Source organism: Panthera onca, chromosome B3, assembly GCF_046562875.1.
Source record: "Panthera onca isolate mPanOnc1 chromosome B3, mPanOnc1 haplotype 2, whole genome shotgun sequence".
NCBI lineage: Eukaryota > Metazoa > Chordata > Mammalia > Carnivora > Felidae > Panthera > Panthera onca.
In genome coordinates, this window is record NC_138344.1 from 23,599,021 (window position 1) to 23,620,717 (window position 21,697).

The window sequence follows — 21,697 nt, forward strand, 5'->3', positions numbered from 1 at the left end:
ATTTCCTTGAGTATTAGTAAGATCACTATGAAAATATATTGCCTTTACAAATATGCTCTCTTTGAAAAAAAAAAAAAAGACATGCTCTCTTTGTATTATTGTTTACATCATCTTCTTGTCCTATAGCAATTTATTCTTTGGGCACAACACTGAAGTATTTCACATTACTCTTGGCCCTACCTAAATATCCCATGCTTCGGAACGGCCATAAGCCAAGACCAGGAATAGCAAAAGACAGGCTCTGTATTTGAAGAACTCCCATATAGTCATCACGGAGATGTCAGTGGGAAAGGAAAATTACCAGGATTTTCAAAACCAAATATGGAAGATGTTGGTAATAAAGGCTTTTTTCTCACATAAGACCTCAATAATTAATAATAATATAACAATAATAATAATAATAATATAATAAATTCAGATATAAAATATTCACCTATAGTTCTACTTACATGGGGAAGCTTCTAAGTACATGATAAGGACACAAAGAATGCATAAGCTCTTTCCAGGTGTATTCTTTGCATAGCAGAATCATAAGCTAAGTTGGAACAGGGAAAACCTGATAGAACGTTAAATCACCAGCTGGTCTGATGAGAGGACTAGTGTGTGCCTAGTGCCTAGGCAACGGATGGTGCCTGAAGTGTATTGCCAATGGTGGAAACACTTTAGACTGACCCACAATTAGTCACACTATTATGCAATCTCATCCCCTTGAATGTGGGTGGAACCTGCCAATGTGGTAAAGGATATCACTACTGTGATGATGTTATGTTATATGACAAAGGTGAAGAGACACTGAAGGCATAATTAAGGTCGCTTATGTTTGGAGACATGATGAAAAAAAACATGACCACCAAATGACCCGTGAAGTGGAACTGAGACACAGAGGATCCCCCCCTTCCCTTCTCCTAGCCTTGGAATGTGAATTTCACCCCCCTTTTCTGTTCCCAGAGGCTACTCCAAGTACATAGCCTTGAGATGATGATGTGACAAAATACCTGCATAATATATGTGATTGAGCCCATTTAAGGCCTCTTTATAAATTTTAAGGCTTGGTGAGTGAGTGTGGGGATCAATTCATCTTCCCCTAAGACAAGCTGTCCCCTAAGACAAGCTTCCTATGTAAGTTTCTTTATGATTATTAAAATTGCCACCTACCAACCTGGAGTGGTCTATGTGTTTCTTCAGTATTCCCTGTCTCTACATATGGGGTCCAGTTTCAGATTACACCAGAAAATTTCCTGAGAGGGTTGTTAACCTACAATTGGTGAGCCACCAGGAAAACAAAGACATTAGACTCAAGACAGAGGCATCCATGGGGAAATCCTGAGTTGGCCATCAACCTCTGTGTGGGGAGAGGTGGCCCAAATTTCAGATACTTGTAGACTGCTGAATGAGTACAAGGACCCCTGGACAATGCCACATAGTCTAATGTGCTTGTTGGAAAAACTGCAAATTGCACACTGCAGCAAGGAAGGAAAACATATAGGAGCTGCAGTGGGATGGCTTCTAACTATGGTCAGTTCAGCTGGCCACCAATGCCAGGCTGTAGGCTGAAGCTCATGTCTAGAAATTTAAAAATGAGGTAAGATTAGAAAAGGATATGAGAGTGCCCACTAGGTTGATGGTTTTAGGGCTGGTGGACAAGACGGGAGAACAGGATAAAAATTTAAAGACCCTAGTGTGCTGTCTTGTAAAGCTAGGAGGGCACAAGATGCCATGGAGTAAGATCAGGGAGCTCCCCCGTTGAGCATGAACGGGGGAGGGTCAGAGAGAAAGGGAGACACAATCTGAAACAGGCTCCAGGTTCTGAGCTGTCAGCACAGAGCCCGACGCGGGGCTCGAACTCACGGACAGTGAGATCGTGACCTGAGCCGAAGTCGGACGCTTAACCGACTGAGCCACCCAGGTGCCCCTGCCTCATCTTTTTTATTTTATACTTTAGTCTGTGCATTCACTTCTTCCTCCACTTGGTTCTCATGGCACAGAGGTTTCCAAAAAGATGGCACTAAGATGCCAAAGATGCCAAAGACGATACATATATTATATATATTATATAATATATGTAATATATAATATTATAAATTATTATAACAATATATAATATATTGTTATATTATATATTATTATAAATATATATTATATATTATTATATATTATTATAAATATATAGTATATATTATAGTATATGTTATATTATTTATATATATTATATTATTATATATATTATATAATATATATATATTTATATATTTAGTGCCAACTTCTTGGAAACCTCTGTGCCATGAGAACCAAGTGGAGGAAGAAGTGAATGCACAGACTAAAGTACAAAAGAAGAAAGATGAGGCAGAGATCCAAGTAAACCACTAGCTTGTGTACTCATGGAGCCACAAGGGCAGAAATAAGGAAAGCCACAGGCCAGGAATTCTGATATCAATTGTTGGACTACATGCCTACTTTCTAGAGTATGATTCAATGGATCTAGAACATCCATTGCCATCTGAACATGATGACCTTTGAGAGACTTGCCTTGCTCATACCAAAACAGGTCCTTTGCTCTGGACCTGTGACTTCCGAGACTAATTCCATTTTCATTTGTGGCTGAATATAATATGTGTACAGTAAATCCCCTCTTCTGCTCTCTTACCTGAAGAAAAAACAAAAAACATAAAACAAAACAATATATGTAACATTTATATATTTTTAAAAACAAAAAATATGTATAAATATAATATATAGCATCAATTAATGAGAAAACAAAATACTACATATCTTTTGACTCTTAATACAAAGAAAAATTTTAAATAGCAATTATATCCACAACTCTTTGGAGAGAAAAGTTGCATCCTTTCTCTGTCTTTAAGTTATAAATCTTTTTTGCTGCAAAACAAATTGCTTTCATTGTCAACAGCAAAAAGGAACTTATAGATATTTAAAATTTCAGGGACATAGTTGTTATTATTCCCTATTTTGTTTTGTTGTTTTGTTTTTTTTAAATTTATTTACTTAAATTCGTGAGTTAACATACAGTGTAGTATTGGTTTCAGGAGTAGAACCCAGTGATTCCTCACTCACATGAAACATCCAGTGCTCATCCCAACAAGTGCCCTCCTTAATGCCCCTCAACCATTTATTTAGTCCATACCCCCACCCAACACCTCTCCAGCAACCCTCAGTTTGTACTCTGTATTGAAGAGTCTTCTATGGTTTGCCTCCCTCTCTTTCTCTTATTTTTGATTCCCTTCCCCTATGTTCATCCGTTTTGGTTCTTAAATTCCACATATGACTGAAATCATATGACATTTGTTTTTGACTAACTTATTTCACTTTGCATAATACACTCTAATTCCACCCACAGTTTTGCAAAAGATAACATCCCATGCTTTTTAATCACTGAGTAGTATTCCATTGTATATGTACATACCACATCTTTTTTATACATTCATCAGTCAGTGGACATTTGGGCTCTTTCCATAATTTGGTTATTGTTGATAACTGTTATAAACATTGGGATGCATGTACCCCTTCAAATCAGCACTTTTGTACCCTTGAATAAATACTTAGTAGTTCAAGGTACTGGGTTGTAGGGTAGTTCTATTTTTAATTTTTTGAGGACACTCCATAGTGTTTTCCATAGTGGCTGCACCAGTATGTATTCCCACCAACAGTGCAAAAGGGTTCCTCTTTCTCCAACTACTCACCATCATCTGTGGCTTCCCGAGTTGTTAATTTTAGCCATTCTGACAGGTGTGAGGTGGTATCTCATTGTGGTTTTTATTTGTATTTCCCTGATGATGAGTGATGTTGAACATCTTTTCATGTGTCTATTAGCCATCTGGATGACTTCTTTGGAAATGTGTCTATTCAGGTCTTCTGTCTGGCAACTGCTTTTTTACTGGGGCAAGACTGACACTGAACCAATGCAGCTGGTCTCTCCTCCAGACCAGCACAGTCACCAACCCCCAGGGACCAACACACAAATCTTTTTTTTTTTTCTTTTTTACCTCATTTTTCTTTCTTTCTTTTAGAATCAGGTTCATAGTTGTTGTTTTTTTTTTTTTAGTTTATTTTTTTATTTATTGTGAAAGAGAGAGAGAAAGAGAGAGTAAGTGGGGAAGGGGCAGAGAGACAGGGAGACAGAACCCCAAGCAGGCTCTGTGCTGTCAGTGCAGAGCCCAATGCAGGGTTTGAACTCATTAACCATGAGATCATGACCTGAGCCAAAGTCAATAGTTGGATGCTTATCTCACTGATCCCCCCAAGAACCCCACCTCCCCCAGGCTCATAGATTCTGATTTGCTTTTTGTCATTTCATTTTATCTTTTTGTTGGTGGGGGAGTTATCTAGGCTATTTTATTCTTTTCTTTTTCCTTCTCTTTTTTTTTCTTGTGCTCTTTCTTTCTTTCTTTCTTTTTCTTTCTTTTTTTCTTATTTTGCCTTTCTTTTTCCTTGAAATCAGCCTTATAGTTTTTTTGATTCTCTCTTTGTTTGTCTGTTTGCTTGTTTGTTTTTTGTTCCTGTTCCTTTTATTTTTATGGGATCTGACTCCCCCCCCCCTTTTTCCCCCAGGGTTACATCAACAAACAAATAAAAGCACACCTAGTTAAAGGTCCAACCATTTCAACACTGCAAGCAAGGAGGACCTCTGCAGAGGACTAACCTGAGGGAAAGAGCAGCCAAAACACAGCAGCAGAGTGTACACAGCATACACCAGAACCACTTCCTTGAGTGCCCTGGACAGTGTATGACCCCTTTTTAATGTAGACATACTTTTAGGTGCAGGAAACATATTGAGATTTTAAAACATACAAAAGACATAAATGTAGCCAAAATGACAAGATGGAGGAATTCTCCCCAAAAGAAAGGTCCAGAAGAAATCACAGCCAAGGACTTTCTTAAAACAGTTATAAACAATATATCTGAACTACTAGCTGGGCTTGAAAAAAGCATAGGGCCACCAGAGAAACTCTCACTACTGAGATCAAAGACCTAAGAACTAGCGAGGATGAATTTAAAAATGCTATAAATGAGATGCAAAATAAACTAGATGCAGTGACAGAGAGGATTGAATAAGCAGAGGAACGATTAGGCGAAACAAGATAAAAGAATGGAAAATAATTAAGCTGAAAAAAAAAGGGAAAGAAAATTACTAGATCACAAGGGGAGACTTAGAGAACTAACTGGTTCCATGAAACAAAACAATATATCATAAAAGTTTTAGAAGAGCAAGAAAAAAGGGCAGAAGAAATAACAGGAATTCAAATCGGTAAGGAAGAAGTAAAAATTCACTATTTTCAGATGACATGATACTCTATACATATAAAACCCAAAAGACACCACCAAAAAACTGCTCGAACTGACCAATGAATTCAGTAAAATCAAGGGATACAAAAATCAACATACAGAAATCAGTTGCAATTCTATACACAAATATTGAAACAGAAGAAATATAAATTATGAAAACAATCCCATTTACAATTGTGTCAAAATAATAAAATACATACGAATAAAGAGGTGAAAGACCTGCACTCTGAAAACTATAAAACCCTGATGAAAGAAATTAAAGACGACACAATGAAATGGAGAGACATTTCATAGTCATGGATTGGAAGAACAAATATTGTTAAAATTTCTATACTACTCAAACAATCTACACATTTAACGCAATCCTTATCAAAATACCAACAGTAGTTTTCATATAACTAGAATAAATAATCCTAAAATTTGTATGGAATCACAAAAGACCCTGAGAGCCAAAGCAATTTTGAAAAAGAAAAATAGGGGCAACTGGGTGGCTTAGTCGGTTAAGCATCTGATTTCAGTTGGTCATGATTTCACAGTTTGTGAGTTCAAGCCTCACATCAGGCTCTGTTCTGATGGATCAGAGCCTGGAGCCTGCTTTGGAATCTCTTTCCCTCTCTCTGCCCTTCCCCTGCTTGGACTCTGTGTGTTTCTCTCTCAAAAATAAATAAACATTAAAAAATTAAAATAGAAAAATAAAAGTAAAGGCATCACAATTCTGGACTTCAAGTTATATACAAATCTTTAGTAATCAAAACAGTATGGTACTGGTACAAAAATAGACATAAAGAGTAACGAATTGAATAGAAAACCCAGAAATGAATCCACAACTATCTGGTCTATTAATTTTTGGCAAAGTAGGAAAAAATATCCAATGGGAAAAAGAGAGTCTCTTCAACAAATGGTGTTGGCAAACTGGGCAGCAAGATGAAAAAACATGAAACTGGACCACTTTCTTACACCGTATACAAAACATAAACACAAAATGATTAAAGACCTAAATGTGAGATCTGAAACCATGAAAATTCTAGAAGAGAGCACAGGTAGTAACTTCTCTGACAGGATCCATACCTATCGCAACTTTTTTTCTAGAAAAGTCCCCTGATGCAAGGGAAATAAAAGCAAAAATAAACTATTGAGACTATCCCAAAATAAAAGCTTCCTCAAAGTGAAGGAAACAATCAACAAAACAAAAAAGCAATCTACAAAATGGGAGAAGATATTTGCAAATGCCATATCTGATAAAGTGTTAGTATCCAAAATATATAAAGAACTTCTAAAACTCAACACCCAAAGAACAAATAATCCAAATTAAAAATGGACAGAAGACATGAACAGTCACTTTTCTAAAGAAGACATCCAGATGGCCAATAGACACATAAAAAGATGTAAACATCACTCATTATCAGGGAAATATAAATCAAACCTCAATGAGAAATCACCACACACCTGTCAGAAGCTAAAATCAACAACACAGGAGACAAGAAGTGATAGGATGTGGAGAAAAAGGAACCCTCTTGAACTTTGTTAGGAATGTAAACTGATACAGCTATTATGGAAAACAGCACAGAGATTTATAAAAAAATTAAAAATAGAGCTACATTCTGATCCAACAATCACACTCCTGGATATTTACCCAAAGAATATAAAGACTCTAAAGACTCTAAGACACTAATTCAAAGGGATACATGCAACCCTGTGTTATAGCAGCATCACCTACAATAGCCAAGATATGGAAGAGCCCAGGTGTCCATCCATAGAAATATATATATATGTGTGTGTATATATATATATATATAGAGAGAGAGAGAGAGAGAGAGAGAGATAAAATAATCAAGTATTATTCCAACATAAAAATATATTTTAATGAGTAAAATCAAATTTGTTGATAGTCTAGATTATTTTTGAATAAGATAAAGTAATAAAGCATTAAGTATTGAACATTATTTATTAATTTTTGTCTTACTATAGAAAAATTGGGGCGCCTGGGTGGCTCAGTTATTTGAGCATCTGACTCTTGATTTCAGCTCAGGTCATGATCCCAGGGCCATGGGATCAAGCCCTGAGTTCGACTCTGTGCTGAGCATGGAGTCTGCCCAAGATTCTCTCTCTCTCTCTCTCTCTCTCTCTCTCTCTCTCTCCCTCTGTCCCTCTTTCTCCCTCTCTCTTTAAAATAAAAATTAAAAACAATTTTAAAAGAAAAACTAAAGGTAAATTTGAGTCTCTTACTAAACATGTTATGCTTTATTGTAAGATTGTACTATAAAGTATGTTTATAAAAATTATAAAATATATTCATAAATTTGCTAATGTAAAGAATTCTGGGGGCACTTGTGTGGCTTAGTCAGTTAAGCATCTGAGCTCAGGTTGTGATCTCACAGTTGGTGGGTTCAAGCCCCACATTGTGCTCCATGCTGACAGTGTGGAGCCTGCTTGGGATTCTCTTTCTGCCTCTCTCTCTGCCCCTCTCCTGCTCATGCACCCCTCCCCCCACTCTCTCTCAAGAAGAAATAAATTTTTAAAAATTAAAGAAAAAAAGAATTCTGGTATGGCAAACAGTTCACGATTGCTTACTACTTAGTTTAAATTAGAAATTAATGTTTCTAAGCACTAAGAATTCTAATAAATGTATAAGACTACTGGAAATAATAGGAAGAACAGCTATATATGTGAGGAAATTAAGATCTGTGCTTCGGGGGGGGGAAGGATAAGGAACAAAAATACATATTTGTTGAAGGAAAAGGAAATAATTTTGCACTAAAGTAAAACCGGTTATTTACAGAGGGAAAGTTTAAGTCAAGAACTGATTGTAAAAAAGAAAGTTGTAAAAGTTTTATTAAGGTAGAGTCTTTGGAAAGAAATTATATGTGTGATTCGTACTGGCTAAGATTAGGATAAATTTAATTAATGAATTGCCATATCAAAAATACATTGGTGCAAAGTTTTCATTTTCTCTTTGTTAAAAGTAAAAAGTTTTCTTAAATTATTGGGCTGCTTTTCATAAGAAATTGTAAACAAAAGATATCTGCCTAAAAAAATAATGATTCTGTTTGCCGAATAGTTTATCATGCTTATAAGGTCTTTGATTATTTAAGGAATCCAAGTCTTAATATTAAAAAAGCTAAATTTGGGGCACCTGAATGGCTCAGCTGTTTAAACATTGGACTCTTGGTTCCTTCTCAGGTCATGATCTCTTGGTTGGTGAGTTTGAGCCCTGTATCAGGCTACATGCTGATGTACAGAGCTACTTGGGATTCTCTCTCCCTCCTTCTCTCTCTGCCCCTCTCCCCAGCTTGCATTCTCTCCCTCTCCCTCTCCCTCTCCCTAAATAAATAAATAAATAAAACTTAAGAGCTAAATTTTACTCACAACTATTTAACCTTCCATATTTGCCTTTGATATCTTTTATTGACACTTTTGTTAAATGCGTAATTAAATATTGTTTCATAATGATTGTGATCCTATTTACTCAAATGTTCAAAACTCTTGATATTAGATTTTTTTACATACTTCCCAAAAACAAATTCTAAAATAAAGTTTTTTGACTACACATAACTGAAATTTTCTAGCAGGCCCCTGGAATATTAAAAAAAAAAAAAACATTTTGTCTGTGTGATAAATTAAACTAATAAGTTTATTTGGCATATTAAGCTACATGAAAACATGGGTGCCTGGGTAGCTCAATCAGTTGAGCGTCTGACTTTGGCTCAGGTCATGATCTCAGGTTTGTGGGTTCCTGCACCACATTAGGATCTATGCCGACAGCTCAGAACCTGGAGTCTGCTTCAAGTTCTGCACCTCCCTGTCTCTATGCCTCCCTTCTCATACTCTCTCTCTCTCCCTCTCTCAGAAACAAATAAGCATTAAGAATGTTTTTAAAACTTACATAAAAACATTGTCAAAGATGTGGTATTAAACCTTCTTAGATGATATTTATGTAGATATGTTATTAAAATAAGTATTCTAAAATTATGTGAAATTCCTAGAAATCTGATGTTTCATTATGTAATTACCTTGAAATGTTGCATGTCACAAAAATAACAAAATTTATTTGTCATTTGCATTGTAATGAACTCTAATCAGATCTTTAACCATGGCCATTTTTAAGTCTTTTATCATTTATAGATGCTTTTATCATTTACAGTGTTTTTACTCAGATGCCTCTATAAAATTTTCTGTAAATGTGCTTCATCTTCAATGGGACTCATGGAAAAAACTCTTGAGTACAGGCTTCTGATAATCTTAAGATCATAAAAATTCCCAGAACTATTGGAAAAACTGGATTCAAGCAGAACAAGTATTAATAACAGGGGACTGAATGGAGATATACTTTTTGTTTGTTGGTTGGGTTGTGTGAAAGATTGATGACTTTTCTTAAATATTTTATTTTTTCCAAATGTAAGAAAACTTTTTCTCTTAAGCTAACTGACTTACAGAAATTTGAACAAAGTATACCTTCATAAACAAATTGAAACATTTATCTTTTCTCCTTACCTCAACCCTCCAGAATTCAGAAAATTTCAGTGAGTGTTCTTATATTTTATGGAAATATATTTTATTACATAAGTTCAATAAGAATATGTCTTCCTCATAACAGTATACATTGGAAATATTGGTTATATTACCAAAACTGGAATGTCATATCTGAGAAAGACTTGCATAGGTTCAGATATAACCAGACAGTTTTAAGGAACTAAGGTTGATTTTATGGGGCAAATAAAGCCACCTTGGAAATATCAGCTTGATACTTTGCAGAGTTTCAAGCAGTTTTACCATGTGGATAAAGAAGTTTGCTTCATGGAGGATGCAGGAATCTCAGGGTATTTTGGGGGGTCCTGAGAAGAGAATTCACTCAAATCTATAGGTATTTCAGGCAAAGTCTGATGGCAAATATTGGGCTTGGCTCTGGCCTCAAGAAGTTATTAAAAATTCAATCTAGAGATTCCTCATGAAAAGATACAGCAATGTTTTAAACAGTCTATATAGTCGATCTCTATTCTTTTTTTTTAAATATGAAATTTATTGTCAAATTAGTTTCCATACAACACCCAGGGCTCATCCTAACAGGTGCCCTTCTCAATACCCATCACCCACCCTCCCCTCCCTCCCACCCCCCATCAACCCTCAGTTTGTTCTCAGTTTTTAAGAGTCTCTTATGTTTTGGATCCCTCACTCGCTAACCTTTTTTCTCTTCCCCTCCCCCATGGACTTTTGTTAAGTTTCTCAGGATCCACATAAGAGTGAAAACATATGGTATCTGTCTTTCTCTGCATGACTTATTTCACTTAGCATAACACTCTCCAGTTCCATCCACGTTGCTACAAAAGGCCATATTTCATTCTTTCTCATTGCCATGTAGTATTCCATTGTGTATATAAACCACAATTTCTTTATCTATTCATCAGTTGATGGACATTTAGGCTCTTTCCATAATTTGGCTATTGTTGAAAGTGCTGCTATAAACATTGGGGTACAAGTGCCCTATGCATAAGCACTCCTGTATCCCTTGGGTAAATCTCTATTCTTTCTATGCCTATGTAAATAATCAGTCCACTTTTTTTGTTTGTTTGTTTTTAACCAGACTTATTTTGCAAATTAGTGTTAAGTTGGCTATCTTTGGTAAAAAGAGAGGGTGATTATAGAGAGAAATATGTTTCAGTAACATCTTTATAGATATTATAGTTTTTATGTTTATTTTTGAAAGAAAGAGAGAGAGACAGACATAGACCTTGAGCAGGGGAGCAGCAGAGAGTGAGGGAGACACAGGCCCCTCAAAAAACCACCAGAGACATTTGAGCTATAAACAAGGAAGATCTGTCAGATTGCTATTAACTACCATCACTCTCTGAAAATGCTTCAAGTCTGACAGCTAGAAGTCTTTGTAACTAGCAGCACTCAGAACTAAGAAACTGGCTATTATTTGACCCAATCATTAGCCATTGATTTTCTTTTGTTTCAGTAGAAAGGCCCCTTATGTAATCCCTAATTACTTGAACCATAGGCCTAACTTTGAAAGTATACCTACATCACTTCCTCCTGAAATGAGTTTCACTAAACTGAACTATTGTCAGGACTACAACCAGATCAATGAGATGAAACAATCTATCAGTTCAACTTTTAGTATGTGAAATTTCCAATGAAGTTTCGAATGGAGAAACTGAAGGGTTCAGGACAGGACTACTACCCCCAGAATATGCCACTTAGACATGTGGATTATTTTGAGCTAAAGGTACTTGAGAGCCTGTGAGAAACTTCCATCTCTTCTTTAATCACAGAGAAAAATCTAACTTGAGGGTCTTTCCCAGAATAGGGTTATTAACAGAGATAAATTTTATCTGATTGACCCATCTGTATAGTAGAGCAAATATCTCATTACCAAACATCTACTCTCTTATCACGCTGTGAAGTGCATTCTTTCCTCTGAAATCCCAGACCTCTACCCCTTTATTCTTAGTTGAGAATGACATGTATACATCGTTTTGTCTGTGTTTGGAATTTCCATGTCTGTGTGGATTGCCCATATGTACATACACCTATTAAATTCAATTTTCTCCAGTTAATCTGTCTCATATCAACTTGATTCTGAGTCCAGATAGAAGGACCTTTGAGAGGACAGGAATTCTTGCTTCCCAACAAGGGCATATGTGAGACTGGGGATCAAAGCAGTGAGCTATTTTTGATAAGGCAAAAATACTAGTGAATCAGATTAAAGTTCTGGACATATCCCAAGTATGGCTAGCATTTGAGTTAAATATGTCTTTGACTCCAAAAATTATGGGTACCACTACAGCAGAAACAAAAGAAGGGAAGAATGCCCTTAGGGTTTTAGCCCTAGTTCTGGAATGAGGCCAAAATCTGATCTACTTCCATATAGCAACAGATCCTAGCATTGTACACATGACTCCACCAGGTAGGGCCTCTCACATAACAGTCAATGCAGAAACAAATGAGCTGATCTCAGAAGCAGTCTGGCTGGTAATTACTCATGAGCCCTTGCAGTTAACTCTTTGCATTGACAACCAGGCTGTTCCAAAGGGATTAATCCTAAGACTCAGACAATAGAAAGCCAAGAAATGGATGATTACGAATAAGCCCATGTGGGGTCAAGATATGTAGAGAGACATTTGGGCCCATCTGTAAGAACCTACCTAAAGAAGCCCTCACTGTTTTCCATGTTCCAGCTCATGAGTCACTGACACCATGTAGCAATCGGGAAGCTGATACCTTAGGCTTGGATATAAATTTTAGCCATTGACACTTCAGTAGATACAGCAGATGGGTGCAGAGAAGGAATGACCATCTAAGTGCCCTGGTGAGATGGCATATTTCCAAGGATGTCAGATATCCCTTAAGTTTCAGTAATTTGGCTAGTGCAGTTATTCTAAACAACACCTAAAGCAACTGCCAAAAGAATCTGGGGCCATTCTGGCACAAAAACAGACACTTAATTAAATGGAACAGAATAGAGATCCCAGAAATGTATCCACAAACATCTGGCCAACTAATCTTTGACAAAGCAGGAAAGAATATCCAATGGAATAAAAACAGTCTCTTCAGCAAGTGGTGCTGGGAAAACTGGACAGCAAAATGCAGAAGAATGAACCTGGACCACTTTCTTACACCATACACAAAAATAAACTCAAAATGGATGAAAGACCTAATATAAGACAGGAAGCCATCAAAATCCTTGAGGAGAAAGCAGGAAAAGATATCTTTGACCTCGACTGCAGCAACTTCTTACTCAACACCTCTCCAGAGGCAAGGGAAACAAAAGCAAAAATGAACTATGGGGACTTCAACAAAATAAAAATCTTCTGCACAGTGAAGGAAACAATCAGCAAAACTAAAAGGCAACCAACAGAATGGGAGAAGATATTTGCAAACAACATATGAGATAAAGGGTTAGTATCCAAAATCTATAAAGAACTTACCAAACTCCACACCCAAACAACAAAGAATCCAGTGAAAAAGTGGTCAAAAGACATGAATAGACACTTCTCCAAAGAAGACATCCAGATGGCCAAACGACACATGAAAAAAATGCTCAACATCACTCATCATCAGGGAAATACAAATTAAAAACCACAGGGATATACCACCTCACACCTGTCAGAATGGCTAACATAAACAACTCAGGCAACAACAGATGCTGGTGAGGATGCGGAAAAAGAGGATCCCTTTTGCATTGTTGGTGGCAATGCAAGCTGGTGCAGCCACTCTGGAAAACAGTATGGAGGTTCCTCAAAAACTTAAAAATCGAATTACCCTATGACCCAGCAATTGCACTACTAGGTATTTATCCGTGGGATACAGGTGTGGTGGTTCAAAGGGACACATGCACCCCAATGTTAATAGCAGCACTATCAACAATAGCCAAAGTATGGAAAGAGCCAAATGTCAATCAATGGATGAATGGATAAAGAAAATGTGATATATATATATATATATATATATATATATATATATGTATGTATATATATACAATGGAGTATTACCCAGCAATCAAAAAGAATTAAATCTTGCCATTTGCAACTATGTGGATGGAGCTAGAAGGTATTATGCTAAGTGAAATTATTCAAAGAAAGATAAATATCATATGACTTCACTCATATGAGGACTTTAATACACAGAACAGCTGAACAAAAGGGAAGGGAAGCAAAAATAATATAAAAACAGGGAGGGGGACGAAACATAAGAGTCTCTTAAAATATGGAGAACAGACAGAGGGTAACTAGAGGGGTTGTGGGAGGAGGGATGGGCTACATGGGTAAGGGGCACTAAGGAATCTACACCTGAAATCACTGTTATGCTATATGCTAACTAACTTGGAAGTAAACTAAAATAAATAAATTAAATTAAATTAAATTAAATTAAATTAAAATATAAAAGTTAGACATAGAAAAAAATAAATATAAATAAATAAATAAATAAATAAATAAATAAATAAAAGAATCTGGGGCATTTGCCAGAGCTCCTGACCAGTAAGGAATTAGTAAATTGATTATATTGGCTTCCTGTCCCTGAGTGAGGGTTCTAAATATGCTCTAATCTGTGTGGACACTACATCTGGCCTAACCCAAGCTTTACCTTACTGTTATGTAAACCAGGCTGCCACAATTAGGGGATTGGAGAAATTAAGTACTATGTTTGGATACCCTCATGGCATAGATAGTAATCAGAGTCATATTTCAAAGGTTAGTATATGTAATACTGGGCAAAAAAAAAGCATGACATTAAATAGAGGATTCATCTCCCCTATAACCTACAAGTGACAAGTTAATAAAAAGAAAAAAATGGGGCACCTGGGTGGCTCAGTCGGTTAAGCATTCAACGTCAGCTCAGGTCATGATCTCATGGCTTGTGAGTTCAAGCCCTGTGTCAAGCTCTGTGCTGACAACTCACAGCCTGGAGCCTGCTTCAGATTCTGTGTCACCCTCTCTTTGCCCCTCCCCCACTAATGCTCTGTCTCTCTCTCACAAATAAACATTTTTTTAATGTGTATAAATAAATAAATAAATAAATAAATAAAATGTTAAAACAACAAATTAAATTGTTAACAGGTAAAACCACTTTGGCCAGCTGGAGGAAAGTACTGTCCCAGCTTTTAATACATTTAAATAATCAGCCATTAGGGCCTGTTGACCCATATGCAGACTGAGGACCCCTGCCAAGGCAACCAACCATGAAAAGGTGCAGAAGTCATGGGAAATAGCCATTGCCCTGACTCTCACCATGAATCCATGTGCTATGTTTCTGAAAACTCCAAGCCCCATAACACCAGGGAAAGGCATTATTTACTGGAATTTGCAATGGGACATCTTGCCAAGTTGGTAGGTTACTTTACACCCTTGTGTGAGGGGGATCTACTCAATCTGCACTGAGTTCCCATTGTCCTGCTGCAATCTGGACTTGTTGAAATGCACTATGCATGATATGGAATATCCACTTTGAGAAAGAGGAGAAATTGGGGGTCCTGGTATGGCCTATCCTATCCCCATCTCATCTTCTCATGCCTAGTAATGCTTCCTTCCCTGGCCAACGTGCATGTTGTACATGCACAATATGTACAACCAAGTAAAGTTCCTAAAGCTGCCAACCTCCCTTTCCTCGAGGCCAAGTAGACATTGCTTTTCCTTGATATAATCATTTGGTCACTGCTTTGTTCCCTCCATAGGCCTAGAGGATGCTATAGCACACAAAGAAGCCCTTACTAAATTCACTCAGCAAGCCCTGAATGGTAACCAACAAAGCCCATCCCTACTAAACACTGAAGTTACTCTACTGAGAAAAACTGTCCTCCAAAATAGGATGGCTTTAGACATTATTAGTGCCTCACAAGAAGTCACCTGTACTGTTATCCAAACAGAATACTATGTGTTCATAACTGATGAGTCTCCTAATGTATTATCTTTATTAAATCGCATGAGGACACAAGTAAACGCCCTGAGTGATTCGACCCCCAGCCTAGGAGATTTAATAAATTAATGTTTGGATCCTTGGATCTTAGTAGAAAAAGTTCTCACTAATTTAAAAAATTATTCCCTTAATCAGTATTTTCTTTTACATATGACTACTATTGCCATGACATGTGCCTCCAATGCAGCCAGATAGCCACTTCCACACTAATAAAACACCTTGCTGACCACTCATAGCCCATTGCAGAAAAGAGGGGCACATAATATTGTAAGAACCAGTCACGATGGGTGGAATGTTGGGGAATGTGATCAAAAAAGACATGACCACTGATTGACCATGAACTGGACCCAGGAACTTGGAGGCTCCTTCCCATTCCTCTCCCCCTGACCTCAGAATGTGGGTTCCGCTTGCCTTTTCTGCTCCAGAGGCTGCTCCAAGAACATGAGCCTTGAGTTGGTGATATGATGTTGAAAACACCTTCACCTTAAAAGTGACTAAGCCCATAGGGCACCTGGGTGGCTCAGTTTAGCGTCCGACTTCAGCTCAGGTCATGATCTCACAGCTCGTGAATTCAAGCCCACATCAGGCTCTGTGCTGACAGCTCAGACCCTGGAGCCTGCTTCTGCTTCTGTGTCTCCCTCTCTCTCTGCCCCTAACCCACTTGCATTCTGTCTCTGTCTCTCTCAAAAATAAATAAACATTAAAAAAAAATTTAAGTGACTAAGCCCAGTTAGGGCTCTTTGTAATCTTTTTAAGATTTGGTGAGTGGGTGTGATTATTATATTATTGTTTATTATTATTATTAATTAAAATTACCAGCTGCCAACCTGACGTGGCCTGCATTGTACTTCACTCTCTCCCTGCCTTCTGCCTATTTCAGTTTCAGATTATACCGGGAAAGCTCCTGAGAGGGTTGTGAACTGATGTGGGAAACAAAGGCAAAAGGAAAAAAATGAAATTTCCTTACTACTTATATCCCATTGACAAATCCTTGAAACAGGCATTCATTTTATCTACACCAGAGAAGGTAGGCAGAATGATGAGGTTTTGTTGAACTTGAATCAGAAGATGATGTAAAAATTGCCCTTAAAAAAGATAGGGAAAGCATGGGACACTGGTACATTGAGGTGTTTAAGTCCCACAGAACCGAAATGGATTGGGTGTTGAAGCACAGTGGTCCAAACAGTGCCGACACAGCCATCAATGGCTTTGTTCAGGTTTGAGGACTCCCATTTGGATGTACCATGGAATAAATTGTTCAGTTTTCCTCAGGGTTAAAAATTGTGCCAAATGGAATCACATTGCTTGTGGACTCCGAAGGCAAGACTACAGGGAAAGCCTTTGTGTAGTTTGCCTCACAAGAGTTAGCTGAAAAGGCCCTAGGGAAGCACAAGGACAGAATAGGGCACAGGTATATTGAAGTGTTCAAGAGCCATCAGGAAGAAGTTAGGTCATACTCGGATCCCCCTCTTTAGTTCATGTCTGTACAGCAGCGGGGGCCCTATGACCTCCCCAGCACAACCAGGAGGTATATTGGCACTGTCAAGCAAGCAGGCCTGGAGAGGTTGAGGTCTGGTGCTTACAGTGCAGGCTATGAGGAGTGCAGAGACCTCAGTGATGGCTGCAATTTCACCAATGATCTGCTTGGGAGAGACCTCAGTTATTGTCTCTTGGGCATGTATGGCCACAGAACCGGAGATGGCGAGTTCACTGTCGAGAGTACCAAGGACACTGTGTCCACATGAGAAAGCTGCCATACAAAGCCACAGAGAACAACATTTACAAATTCTTCTCTCCAACTTAACCCTGTGAGGGTCCATATTGAGACGAACCCTGATGGAAGAGTGATGGGCAAAGCCAATGTTGAGTTTGCCACTCATGAAGAAGCTGTGGCAGCTATGTCCAAAGACTGGGCCAACATGCAACACAGATAATAGAACTTTTCCTGAATTCCACAACTGGGTCCAGCAATGGGGCGTATAGCAGCCAGATGATGAAATACATAGGGGTGTCAGCCCAGTCCACTCCCAGAGGCCTCAAGAGCCAGTCTGTGAGTGGCTGTTACAGGGCTAGCTATGGAGGCCAGAACAGCATAGATGGATATGACTAGTTTTGTAGGAGCATTTGGGTTATCACAATCAAATTTTCACAGGCAGCAACAAGCAGTGAAAAGCAATTATTACTCTAGAGGAAGCTATAGGACCCATGTTACACCAGGAGTTTGTGAAATCTGTATTTAAAAGTTACCTCTTCAGTGTTTTCTCATGCAAACTTTCTTCTATCATGTGATATTGAGAAATTAAAACTATCAGCTTTTCTGAATTAACATTTTGGTAGTGCATATCAGAATGATATTATCCAAGTTAAAGTAGTTCATTAAATGGATCTTTTATACTACATCACTGTGAACACATGGGGAGATGTACTTTTTTGGAAAACTCAAGGTGCTAGATACCTAATTCAAAGAGAAATATTTCTCATGTTTGTTAATTCTAGTTTATTTTCATTTAAAATCTTTCAGGTTGAGTTTAAGCTTTTTTTTAAAAAAATAAGTTAGTTTTGAAACTTAAGACACATTACGAATATTGTAGGAATTGGTGAGTCTTGACTTAAAACTTTCTTTGTACTGTGATTTTCTCTTGGGTGTATTTTGCAAGTGAAACTTGTTAAATTTTTTGTTGTTGTTGTTACCTAAATTTTTCTTAAAATAAAGATTTTTCTACAAAAAAAAAAAAAAAAGAAAAGACCGAAAAACTTGATGCCTTCTCCTTTTTCCCATCCTTATACAAAGTTGTCTGTCTTGGGAACAGGACAGAGACTTCAGTGACTAACACAGCTACTGATCCTAACACTCCCATGGGAGGTTTCCTCCTCATTGTTCTAATATTATTCCCTTCACATCTCTGACCTAGGTGCTTCTAGCTGTGAGACCTCCACTGAGAACTGACTGAATTATAACCCAACTAGGGACTTCTTAGGGAAGTTGGCTATAAAAAACATGTGTTACAATGTCACTTAGAGCATGATGGATTTCCAGCTTTTCTGTTTTCTGTCAATGTCCCCTTCTAACCACTTAAACTACAAATTTTCCCCTTATAAAACTATTCTAGTATTTCCCATGGATAAAAATGACAAGTTCTTCAAGACAAGGTAAGACATGGAATTCACGGCAGGTGAAAACCCAGGTGAAACAAAATTCAGCATTTAAACTAATTTAAATTGGTTTAATCAAAATAGACATGTCTTTAGAGTTATCAGCATTAAATATGAAAATTTTATTCTACCAATGTTTACTAGAAGTCAAATAAGCTCATGTTATATCTATCTTGCAATTTGTCAGCAAAAACATGACATAAAATGATGGTTAATTTTGTCTCAAAATTTTCATAGGTAATTGTGAAGTTAGCTTTCAAAGTCTTTGGTAACCTGAAACTTTAAAGTTTTGCTTGGAAGATAAATTGGATTGCATTTATCTGGGTCTTTTCCAAATAGGATAAAATACTAAAGCATTTGTTACTAAGCACAAAGTTTATCTGCTTTTGACTTCTTATTGTGAGAAACTAAGGATATTTGGGTCTGTTGGAAACATGCTTTGTGCTTAAATGTATCCATAAATTTGTCACCTAAAGAATTCTGGTGTAACAGTTCACAATTGGCTACTACTTAGTTTTCACTGGGAACTAATGTTTCTAAGAGTTAAAATTCTACTAAGTGTAATTAAGACTAATGGAAATGAGGGAAGGAACTCTGTATGTGTAAGAAAGATATAAGGAATGGACATACATTTTTGTTGAAGGTAAAAGAAGGTAATTTTGTCCTAAATAAGACTGGTAGTTTGGAGAGTAATGGCTTGGGACAAAATATTAAGCAAAGGAATGTTGAAGAAGGTTTGTGAAGGGAAATCTGTGGAAAGGAATTTTATGTGTGGTCGGGATGGATTAAGATTAAAATGAATGGATTTTAAAAGTACACTGGTATATAAGATTGAAATTCTGCTTTCTCTTTGTTAAAAAAGACAAGATTTCTTGGATTGTTGGTCTGCTTTTGATAAGAAAATGTAAACAAAGTTATTTTCTCTTTTCTTTGTCTAGAAAAACCAGTTTCTATGTTTTGCCTTTATCAGGTCTTTGGTAATCTGTAATCCTATTTAGGCGTGTGTTTTAAAACTTTCTAAGGTTTTAACAAAATTCCTCAAGATTCAAATCATAAAGAGACCTCTTTGACAAATTAGGCTTGATGATTTGGTATGTTACCTTCTGGTATAAGGCTGTAGAAGGTTTGGTATAAGGTCATCACTTGTTACTATTGAAGTGTTATGTGCCACAGAAATAACTGAATTTCCAACTCTCATATTATATCTTTAACAATGTTCATTTCTGAGTTTTTGTCATTTATAATTGTTCTTATTCTATTGTGAAATGTGTTTTGTCTTCAAGGAGATTAATTAAAAGGACTTTTTTGACAAATACTGGTATTTGATATCTTTAAGATTAAAACTGAAATGGGTAAGAATTTCTAGAACCAAAAAGGTGCATTCAAACTGAGCAAGGGGCACCTGGGTGGCTCAGTTGGTTTAGTGTCCAACTCTTAATTTCAGTTCAGGTCATGATCTCATGCTTCATGAGTTCAAGCCCCATGTAGGGCTTTGCACTGACAGCCCTGAGCCTGCTTGGGATTCTCTGTCTCACTCACTCTCTGTCCCTCCCCCTAGTGCTCTCTCACTCAAAAATGAATAAATAAACATTTGCAAAAAACTGAACAAGAATTAGTAACATGGGACTAAATGAACTGAGAAAAATGATTATAGTTTTTGAGACTCTTGTTTGAAACATTGCTGGTTCTCTAATGTTTGCTCTTCAAGATAAAGAAAACTTCCTATGACTTACAGAAATGTGATAAAGTATTCATTTGTGAACACACTGAAGTGTTTAACTTTTCTCTCTTACCTGAAACCTGTGAAATTCAAAAAGTCTCGGTGAGTATTATTTCTTCCATGGCAATCATAACTATTTTTCACAAGTTCAAGAAGAATCTTTTCTCCTTGTAACAGGACACCATTGGAACATTGGTTATTTTACCAAGGATTTCATTCAAATGTCATATTTGAGAGAGACGTGCATCGACTCAGATATGACCAAATACCTTTAATAAACTAAGATTGACTTTATAAAACATGGAGACATTACAGCCCCTTGGTACTGTTGGCCTGATACCTTGCTGACAGAGTTCCATAGCTTTACCAAGTGAGTAAAGAATGTCACTTCCTGACAGGTGCAGAAACTTCAGGATACTTTCAGGAACTCAGGAAGAGGAATTTGCCCAAATCTACAGGTATTGTAGTCATGTCTGATGGCAAGTACTTGGCTTGGCTTCAGAACTGGAAAGGCTACTAAATGATCAATTTAGATTCCTTTTGAAGAGTTCCAGCAAACCTGATTTTGAAAGATATATATGATCAATCACTGTTCTTGCTGAGCTTATGTAAATAATTAGGCCAAGTTTGTTAAAATTGGACCTGTTTTGCAAATTAGTTAGTCTTGATTTGGCTATAAGGGCAATTAGGCTTGATTTGGAAATAAGGGTAATTATAGAGAGAAAAATTGTTTCAACAGCACATCTTTGTGGATGTTAAATTCTAGTTATGATTGTCTTTGAATGTTGTTTGCCTAAGCTAGATAACTTGAGGTAAACTTCGGACTTTGACACATTATCTCATGTATAGACAATATTTTTTCTTGTTGTTGTGTGGGGACAATAACAGGACCCCATGGGCATATGATTATTTGAACAACTGGAAAATAGGATGAATTCTCCAACAATTGTACAACTCAGCTATCACCTTGACCAATTCTGTGTGGCTGGGATGACAAAATTGCAGAGTACTCCACTCCATGAAGTTAACTATGGACTTGTGAAGTTAATGAATAGCTCCACTTACCTTATGCTATCAGGTTGGATGCACTTGGGAATGCTTTTATCTCCT

General features: G+C 37.0%; 1 pseudogene; it reads left to right on the top strand.

Annotated features, from left to right (window-relative positions):
- Positions 1-16,805: 16,805 nt before the first annotated feature.
- On the top strand, positions 16,806-17,824 carry LOC132668819 (heterogeneous nuclear ribonucleoprotein F-like; annotated as a pseudogene).
- Positions 17,825-21,697: the final 3,873 nt, after the last annotated feature.